We start from the raw sequence: 11,244 nt of genomic DNA on the forward strand, positions 1-11,244 counted from the left end.
AAAGTGGAATTTACAAAATATTACATGCATTGACTGCTTGCAGATTGTGCATTTTTTGGGCCAAATAAAATGTATCTGCAAACATAATTCTGCACCACGTCCTCCAAGGCAGACTCAGGATAGGCAATAACGCAAAGTGGCTGAGCAGAGCCAAGTTCAGTACCATGGGGATGGCCTCAACCGGGATCTTGGGTTCATGTCACACTACAGGTGACCCCACTACTCAATACACTCTCTTTCATACACACAGACAAGCATACAAACACACACACTCCTACATACTCACAAACTCACGTAGATCCTCTCTCACACACACACACACACTTTATCAAGTTTTCACACATGCAACACACACCCTCTCATGTGCACTCACACTCACACACTCACATGCACCCTCTCTCATCCATGCACACACATATCAGTCTATGGGATGAATTTGTATTTGCAGAATTATATTTGCAGATACATACTATTGTGCTCAAAAATGCACAATCTGCAGGCTGTCAATGCATGTAATATTTTGTAAATTCCACTTTGGAAATAGAACCAGTCTGACTCAAGTTTGGGATACAGACAGACTCTGACCTCAACCTTTCATGCATTGTCTGAGCTGAGATGACACCTTTTGTTATAAAACCTTGAGTTATCTTGAGAAGGTGATTTAAAAAAAGTTTGGGGTTTTACATATTAATGAACTAAAACTTGCAACCCATTCTAAAAGATGAAAGACTTAACAATCCAGGTTTTTTCAATATATCATTTCAGTTAGATTAGATTCGATTAGATTCCCTATAGCGTGGAAACAGGCCCTTCGGCCCAACCAGTCCACACCGACCATCCGAAGAGTAACCTACCCAGACCCATTTCCCTCTGACTAATGCACTTAACACTATGGGCAATTTAGCATGGCCAATTCACCCGACCTGCACATCAGTTGCATGACACTGTAATCTTTTGATATAAATTCTCCTCTTATGATCTTACACTCCACAACCACTTGATGAAGGAGCAGCACCCTGTAAGCTAGTGCTTCCAAATAAACCTGTGAGACTACAACATGGTGTTGTATGATTTTTAACTTTGTCCACCTCAGTCCAACACCAGCTCCTCAACATCATGAATGAAGATGCAGTTTTTTATTGAATCTAAAATGTTAATTACACACTAATGGCAAATGAACTAAGACAGAGCTTACGAATTGATTTGGGAATCTATACAGGCATTTAACTCAGTCACAAAGTCCTTCAAAAGCTGTTTTTTCTCACAAAGAATACCAGCTCCTTTCCTTTTAGGATGCACACTGCTGCCCAGCAGAGAGCAACCTGAGTTCCTTGGGTATAACCTTCACCACAAATGGAAAATATCTGCAAAGCTTGCACAACTCAGTCTGGATGGCATATGTTTACCAATGTTATCATCTGGTTACAGAAACAGCTGCAGCAACAGTTCTCAGCTTTTGGATCTGGATTCTGTCTTTTTTTTCAGTTTGTTTGCCCTGCATCACTGGACTCAGTAAGTACAATTACCCAGCTTAGATTGGTCTGTCTTTTTATATCTTTCAAGTAGCTACAGTCTTCCCAGAAGTTCCTGTTTCCAAATCCTGGTTGTTTCTGTTTCCTTAGAAACTGGAAGTTCAGTTTCCTTTCCATGTTTCCCTTTCCTGTTTCCTTTTCCTGTTTCCTTTTTAGTTTCTCTTTTCAGCTGCTCAAAAAAAACAGAGTTTAAAAACACAGATTCTCTCACAATACCAGCATTCACTTGATTTGGAGATGCCGGTGTTGGACTGGGGTGTACAAAGTTAAAAATCACACAACACCAGGTTATAGTCCAACAGGTTTAATTGGAAGCACACTAGCTTTTGGAGCATCACTCCTCCATCAGGTGGTAGTGGAGGGCTCCACTACCACTTGATGAAGGAGCGACGCTCCGAAAGCTAGTGTGCTTCCAATTAAACCTGTTGGACTATAACCTGGTGTTGTGTGATTTTTAACTTAGCACTCACTTGATCCTTCTTCCTCTTCGTTTTCCACTGCCTCTTCCTTTTAAGTTCATCCTTGGCTGTGATTTCACTATCCTGTCTGATCTTCCTCTTTCTAATTACACTTTGGTAAAGGCCTTACCTCTGAATTTAAAGCTTGGTCTGATGCTGAAATCTTTTTTTCTCACTGTTTCTAAATCCATTTCTTTATTTAGCAGCCTTCCCTCACTTTCCCCCCTTCCCCCACCCAAACACTCCAATACCCACAACCACTACCAACCTCCTTCTCTGCAGACAGTGGATTCTATTTCACAATTTTAAATTCTTATTCCCTGGATCTCAGGTGTCTGATCATGCTGCTCTATGTGTTTTTTCATTGAAAACTGCCATTGTGCCATTGAAGCATAATTTCTTTTTTGCCCTCACTCACTCTAATATATGTCCCTCTGAATTTACTGCATTCCACTCTCGTAAAACTAATCCTGACATTGCAATTGACAAGGACAGCACTATTGCTGCTTGGTTAACTTAAATCTATGCTGCTACAGCCGAATGCTATCTCTCTGATATTTCCTCCTGTAATTCCTTTGAACCATGACTCCACCACAAAGCATTAAGCCATGTTTCATGGACTGCCAGTGAACACACCTCTTCTGGAGATCTTGCCTTCATGAACTCACATCACAATCTCTTCCAACCCCAAAAGGCCCACTTCTATGTCCTTCTCAAAATCTAAAATAAGAGGACACTGTAAATTTTTTCAATGTATTCTTATGCCATAGAATTTAGAATCACTGAATCCCCACACTGTGGAAACAGACCATTCAGTTCATCGAATCCACACCAATCCTCTGAATAGCATCACAGCCAGACCCCTAACCTATCTGTGTAACCCTGCATTTCCTACAGCTAATCCACCTAGCATGCACATTCCTGGACACATTGGCAATTTAGCATGGCCAATCCATCTAGCCTGCACATCTTTGGACTATAGGAGGAAACTATAGTGTCTGGAGTAAACCCATGCAGACATGGAGAAAATGTGTAAACTACACATAGACTGATGCCTGAGGCTGGTATTGAACCTGGGTGCCTGGTTCTGTGAGGCAGCAGTGCTAACTACTGAGCTATCCGTTTTTTGGGATAAACTCATTTTTTCCAATCTTGACGAAACATTAACTCTGATTCTTCTCATTTTCTCTGCCACTGTGGCAATTTCTAGTTTCCTGACACTATGTATCTCCTTTTCATTATAGACAAGTAATCTCTGATCATCAGGAATGGCTTATGCCCGAAATGTTGACTCTCCTGCTTCTCGGATGCTGCCTGACCTGCTGTGCTTTTCCAGCACCACACTTTTCAATTCTGACTCTCCAGCGTCTGCAGTCTTCACTTTTCCCTTATCAAAATGACTATATCATTATTGCTAACACTTCTTGCCTATGAAAAACCCTACTTGCCATTCTGATTATTCTATTTTCCACATCCTACTTCCTGTAATAACTATTCCATTCCTTGGTTGTGCTGTCTGCGTTGCAACTACTCCAGTGATACAATTTTCCCCAGTAGTGGAATCATCCATTGTATCTGTCTAAATCTCTTTACAGCCCTTTCTTGCCATCCTCACAACTGGCATTCCTGATTTGTACAGTTAGCAATGTTAGATACATTGTAATTCTTTGTCTAAGTCACTAACATAGATTGTATTTGCTTTCATTAACCCAGCTGAACCCTTGTCCCGGACTGATCTTGCAGCAGACCACTGGTCACAACCTACCAAATTGAAAATGCCCCATTTATTGCTACTTTCTGTTCACTATCAATTGCCAACCATTTATCCATGCTAATCTATCACCTGAACCCCATGAGCTTTAACCTTTGTGCTTTAACCTTTAGCGTGGCACCTTGCTGAATACATTATGGAAATCCAGATGTATCATATGTACTGGTTCAGCGATATGTCCTCTATTGGTTACATTCTCAAAATAATTCTAATAAACTTGTTAAATAAAGATTTCCTTTTGTAAAACCATGTGGACAGTTCTTAGTCATTCCGTGTTTTTCTATGTGCTTTGTTAATACTTCCTTAATGTTGTTGGAAACAGCGACTTGTTGTTAAAGATAATAGAGGCATCCAATATTCCCAGATAATTCAAAAAAGGTGCAAGACTGGATTGAATTTCTTTTGTTTGCAAATAACATGTTCCCTCATACAGGGTTGTGGGGGTGGGGGTGGGAATGTTGCCTCTAGCATTAGTGTAAAATGAACCATATTATCAGGTTGACTGATTATCTTCACTTGGCTGTGACGTAGATATTTGCACAGAATTATTCAGCAATCGCTGAATGTCATCCAAGAGCAGACATTTGTTTTGGGCTTTGCAAGTGGGCTTTTTGAATCTGGTCTGCATTCTGTTATGAACAACCAAAGGAACACACTGTTCAATTCAATCAACCAATTTTTTTTTAATGTATGGCTTATGTATCTGACAGCATACAGTCACAGGAATTCATACCTAATGTTATTCAAGTGTGTGATTGATAGGCCATCTTTTTGGACTTAAAGAACAGCTCCTTTTTTCCCTGTACTTGTGCCAGTACTCCATGAACCAAAGCCCACTTCGCTCACAATGACCTTTGCCTCACAAGTTCAACTCATTGAAAGGAATCTTACTCCACCTTTTATTTATTTCACAATCTGAGTAGCAAGATCCTCACCATGCAGCAGTGAATTACCAGTTGATAGTGAGTTACTATCAAGTGACGGGCTGTCCTAGAGGTGGCTGGAAGGTGTGTCAGGGTTCATAGAGCTGGAAGGTGTGTCAGGGTTCATAGAGCAGGGTTCATAGGGGTGGGTGAGGGCCAGAAGGCATGTGGGCTGCCCTGAGTACTGCTGTCCTAGGGTGGGACAGACTGTCCTAGAGGTGGCTGGATGGCACATCAGGCAGGCAAGAGCAACATGGTATGTAGGAGCAGACCAAGGACTGGAAGGCGGGTAGGCCGTCCTCAGTGCTGTCACACCAGAAACGTACTGGGACAGGCTGTCCTCGAGATGGCTGGAAGGCGGGGAGAAGCAGTAATGGAAGCTGGAAGGTGGGTAGGCCATTCTGATCGCTGTCCTCCCAAGGTGGGTGGAGGGAAATGGGACAGGCTGCCCATAAGGTGGCCAGAAGGTGTGTCAGGGCAGACTGAGAGCCGGAAGGGCTGTAGAGATGGGCTGCCTTGTGGCTCGGTGGTGGGAGGTACTGTGTTGCCAGGGGATATGTGTTCTGTGCACTGGTTTTCATTTGGTTACTGTCTTATCTCTGTTTATACTTTTCCTTTTTGATGACTTACGGTGGGATTGGACGTTTGCCCTCCATTTCCTGTTAACTGATTGCACTTTGGGGTTTGGTCTTGCTGCCCCTGTAAATTGTGTTTTTTTTGTGAACTGCTGCTTTTTGTTTATTGTCAACTGTTTGTATTTTGTATTGTTTCATAAAATAACAAATATCTGAACAAGGATTTAGAATCTCCTCGATTAAGGGGACTGATTCCAGGCAGGCTGGCCACAGCCAGTGTAATGTGTACTTGCCTTTAATGAAGGGCAAAAGAGGAAAACCAGGGAATTCTAGATCAGTTAACATCTGTGGTGGGGCAATTGTTGGAGTCTATAATCAAGGGTAAGACAACTGAACACTTTGAAAATTTTCAGTTAATCTGGGAAGTAATGACATAAGTCATGCCCAATGAAAATCATTGAATTGTTTGAAGAGGTGACTAAGGTAACAAACAGAGGAATGTCTGATGTTATTTATAGGCACTGCCAGAAGGATCTGTATGAGTGCCTTGACTATCGAGGTCATCAGTAAATAATGTGAATAATGGTATAGAAAGTAATTTATCCAAATTTGAGGATGAAGCAAAGATAGGTGACTGACTACAATGTGGATGATAGCATGAAATTGCAAATGGATATTGATAGAATAAATGAGTGGACAAAACTATGGCAGAAGTCCAATGTAAGCAAGTGTGAGGTTAGCTATTTTTGGACCGATAAAGGAGAGTTCAGTGTGCTTTCTAGACAATATGAAGTTAAATGCAGCGGATGTACAGAGACCTAGGGCTTCAGGTGCATAGTTGATTGAAATGACACGAACAGGTGCAGAAAGTAATCAAGAAAGCTAATGGAATTCTGGCCTTTATATCTAAAAGGCTGAAGGACAGGGATGCAGAAGTTATGCTGCAATTAGACAACACACTGGTTAGACCCCACTGAGTACTTTGAGCTGATCTGGGTACCACACTTTTTAAGTATATAATGACCTTGGCAAGAATACAATGTATGTTTACAAGGATGATACCTGGATTTCAGGGGTCGAGTTATGGGGAGAGATCAGATAAATTAGGCCTGTTGTCTCTCGAACCTAGAAACTTAAGGATTGATCTGATCAAAGTCTTCAAGATATTAACAGGAAAAGACAAGACAGATAATAAACTATAATAAACAGATAATAAACTATACAAGACTGGTTGTAATGATTTCGAAGCTCCTTGGATGCTGCCTGAACTGCTGTGCTCTTCCAGCACCACTAATCCAGAATACTGGAACAGAGGGCATAGTCTAAAAATTAGTATCAAACCATTCTGGAGAGATGTTCGGAAGTACTTCCAACACAAAAGGATGTAGAAGTTTTGAACTCTTTTCTACAAATGGTAGTAGATGTTAGATCAGTTGTTAAATTTAAATCAGTTCATGTTTTTGTTAGGCAAAGAATTTAATGGTTATGGGCTAAAGGCAGGAATGTGGACTCAGGCCACAGATCAGCCATGATCTCATTGAATGGCAAAACAGGTTTGAGGGGCTGAATGGCCTACTCCTGTTCCTATGTTCCTCACAGAATACACAAAAAAAATCTATCACTTAGTACACCAACCTGAGCCACAAATATTTTCATTACAATTATTTCCAAGCCACCGGCTGTTTACACAGTAATACGCATTTAACCCCTTAGTAACATTGGAGAACGTTTGAAATTATGGGTAAAATGGTAACAAGTTGGAGGAGTAGTGGACAGAAAAGAATGTTACTTCAGTACAACCAGCTCTTGATTACATAGCCAATGGGCCAAGGAGTGGCAGATGGAGTATAATTTAGCTAAATGTGAGGTGCTGCATTTTGGAAAGGCAAATCAGGTCAGACTTATACACTTAATGGTAAGGTCCTGGGGAGTGTTGCTGAACAAAGACCTTGGAGTGCAGGTTCATAGCTCCTTGAAAGTGGATAGTGAAGAATGCATTTGGTATGCTTTCCTTTATTGGTCAGAGCATTGAATATAGGAGTTGGGAGGTCATGTTGCAGCTGTACAGGACATTTGTTCAGCCATTTTGGGAATATTGTGTGCAAATCTGACCTCCCTCCTATAGGAAGGATGTTGTGAAACTTGAAAGGGTTTAGAAAAAAATTACAAGGATGTTGCCAGTGTTAGAGGGTTTGAACTACAAGGAGAGGCCGAGTAGGCTAGGGCTGTTTTCCCTGGAGTATCGGAGGCTGAAGGGTGACCTTATAGAGGTTTATAAAATCATGAGGAGTTAGGATAGGATAAATAGATATGATCTTTTACCTGGGGTGAGGGAGTCCAGAACTAGGTTTAGTGTGAGAGAGGGAAGATTTAATAGGGGCCTAAGGGGCAATTTTTTTCCACACAGAGGATGGTGCATGTATGGGATGAGCAGCCAGAGGATATAGGCTGGTACAATTACAACGTTTAAAAGGCATTTGGATGGTTATATGAATTGGAAGGATTTAGATAGATATGGACCAAGTGCTGGCAAATGGGACTAGATTAGCTTAGGATATCTGGTCAGCATGGACGAGTTGGACTAAAGAGTCTGTTTCCGTGCTATACATCTCTATAATTCTATAACTCTAAGTGTCCAGCTTGTGTATGAAATTGGGTTTGTTAGCCATTATTGCAGAAACTCTTTTAAGTGCAATAATGACTTTTTCTTGCACTCCTGGCCCTTCATAAATTGCTATAAATAAAGAAGGTTAACTGCTGGTGAAATAAGTATTTTCCACTTTCTGTTTTATATCAATTACACAAGGGAGTCCACTTGCAAACATAAAGAACTGCACAAAAAAATCAAATTCAAAACAAATGACCTGTTTGTGTTTCAAACTCTTTTTAAAGTGGGTAGCTGTGATTGCTATAATCACTGACTTATACTACAAACTAAATATTATCAATAAAGTAAATGCAGACAAAAGTGTCATATTTTAGTATTACTGTTGTCAATTAATGTTTCAGCAATGTAGTATCTATAAAGTTGCATTAGCTGCTGCAGTAAATCAACTGAGAAAAACTGTGGAGGTTAAATAATTCCATTTTTGCTTTTAACATTACATATGGTGCTGAATTGCAAGGATAGTGGGAAGTGGTTTACCACAATTTCCACTATCTGGCAAGGTACTGGCGATGATGCAATTGCTGTTGAATGAGCAGTTAACTTGCGATGAAAGAAGAGTGTGAAACTTTGAATCCAGCTTCAGTATGTGGTCAAAAAGCAAATGATATTACTTAAATATCCATTACACTGTGTAAATCACCTTGACATTTAATAGATGCTGACGTTAATAGTTATTTAATAGGATTGGATGGCAGATTTTCATTTTAGCTGCAGCAAACATCATCAATGTACTTTAAAAATGGATGATAATCTTGAATTGCAGCAACTGACAATCTGGCAATTTGATATGCTGCTAGTCAAAAACCCAATGTTGTCCATGCTTTGGACACTTTGAACTGTTTATATGTTAAAAACACTTTATCCAAGCGCTCGTCATTAAGGTGGACAAAGGCACATAGAATTCGGTTTGATATTCAACTCAATTATATGAATTAAATATGCTTTCTTATAAACATCTTCTGAGCATTTCCTGAATTCTCTCAATATTTGCTCTCTACCTAGCCCTATTTTTCTGAGAAAAGATATTAATCGCAATGATCCAAATGTTTGAACTGAACCATTAGAATCTCCTTCCTCTCTGATACAGAACTGGTTGTTTTGCACGAGGGTGGGTCTTACAGGTCAGGGCAGATCTTCTCCTGGGTCTTCTTGCATTGCCGCATGGTCTTTCACCATGGATTTTGATGTAAGTCTTCATTGCTGTGTGGCTTCCAGATGAATGTTTTTATTTTCCTCCCTGCCTCATATCTTCCCGAGTGGCCAGAATCCACAGAACAATGTGGTCATGAACAGGTTCAAAGGTTGCAATGGAGTTGTGTAAACACACTTCACTGTTGCCATGCCTGGAAGGTGTAAAGTGCACCTCCTCAGACATGAGCTGCAAGTCAAGGTGCCAGAAAGTCTGATCATTACTTCTCCAATGCATAGCCCTCAGGCTGGTTGTAACTGTTTTTACCCTCAACATTTGTGATGTCTTTGACTTTGACTACAGGGAACAGTGGAAGCCAATAGCTGCTGGCTGCTGCTTAATTTAGGTTGGCCAATTTACCATGAGAAAGTGAGGTCTGCAGATGCTGGAGATCAGAGTCAAAAAGTGTGGCGCTGGAAAAGCACAGCATGTCCAGCAGCATCCAAGGAGCAGGAGAATCAACGTTTCTGGCGTAAGCCCTTCATTAGGATTGTTGGAGGTGAAAGGGATTGAGAGATAAATAAGAGCATGGGGCTGTGGGGAAGGTAGCTGGGAAGGCAATTGGTAAATGGAAGTGGGGTTTGATGGTAATAGGTGGAGTGAATAGGTGAAAAGGAGGATGGGCAGGCAGGACAGTATCACATGGGAGGGTTGGATCTGGGGTGAGATGAGGGGAGGAGAGGTGAGGAAACTGGTGAAATCGACACTGATGTTGTGTGGTTAGAGAGTCCCAAGGTGGAAGATAAGGTGTTCTTCCTCCAGGGGTCGGGTGGCTTGGAATTGGCAGTGGAGGAGACCCAGGACTTGCATGATCTTGGCGAAGTGGGAGGGAGAGTTGAAGTGGTCAGCCACAGGGCGGTGAGGTTGTTTGGTGCATATGTCCCAGAGATGTTCTCTGAAACATTCTGTGAATTGGCGTCCTGTCCTTCCAATGTACAGGAGGCCACATCGAGAGCAAAGGACATAGTAGGTAAGGTGTTTGGGTGTGCAGGAAAATCGCTGCTGGATGTGGAAGGATCCTTTTGGGGCCTTGGATGGGGTGAGGCAGGAGGTGTGTGTGCAGGTTTTACACCTCATGTGGTGGCATGGGAAGGTTCTGGGAGTGGAGGGTGGGTTGGTTGGGGGAGGGGGGTATGGACCTAACAAGGGAGTTGCACAGGGAATGGTCTGTGCGGAATAATGATAGGGTTGGGGAGGGAAATATATCTCCGGTGGTGGGATCTGACTGTAGGTGGCAGAAATGACGCAGGATAATGCGTTGTATCCAGAGATTAGTGTGAAAGTTGAGGACTAGGGGATGTTCAATCATTGTTGCGGTTGTGGGGTGGTGTTCATGGGTGGAGGTGCGGGTAGTGGAGGAGATGTGCTGGAGGACCTTATTGACCATTAGGCCTGATTTTTCTGATTGTGGGTCAGTTTAGAAGGTTGAATTTTTTTTGTCCATGCTCACTTGACCACACCTAGTAGAACTCTATATTGATAAAATAATTAATGAATACTTGTCATCCACTCTTTTCGTGAAATTAATTGCTAATATAATAAATCAAGAGTTGTGTTGATTAATATGCATATGTGATGCAACAGCTTTTTGTGACATGTCACATTGAAGTCATATTTCATTTTGACCATCTAACTTCCTTAGGAGCCAGTGTCTTAAAGATAACAAGGAACCTGGAAGTATATCAGGTCTAACCACAAGGGAGGACTCAATAATATAAATCATATTCATGGTAGTAGCACCATCTCTCATGATTTCCAAACCTCAAGAATCATTACAAATTTGTTTTTTATGTTGTAAGAGAACATAATGAAGCATTTTAAAGACATTAAACATATCCAAATGCTGAGACAGGCTTGTAAGCTTAATGTAAACAAATCTTTCCAGGGCTGAAAATGTGTTGCTGGAAAAGCGCAGCAGGTCAGGCAGCATCCAGGGAACAGGAGAATCGACGTTTCGGGCATAAGCCCTTCTTCAGGAATGAGGAAAGTTTGTCCAGCAGGCTAAGATAAAAGGTAGGGAGGAGGGACTTGGGGGAGGGGCGTCAGAAATGTGATAGGTGGAAAGAGGTCAAGGTGAGGGTGATAGGTCAGACTGGGGTGGGGGCGGAGAGGTCGGGAAGAAGATTGC

This window comes from Chiloscyllium plagiosum, chromosome 14 (genome assembly GCF_004010195.1).
Source record: "Chiloscyllium plagiosum isolate BGI_BamShark_2017 chromosome 14, ASM401019v2, whole genome shotgun sequence".
In the NCBI taxonomy this organism is placed as follows: Eukaryota; Metazoa; Chordata; class Chondrichthyes; order Orectolobiformes; family Hemiscylliidae; genus Chiloscyllium; species Chiloscyllium plagiosum.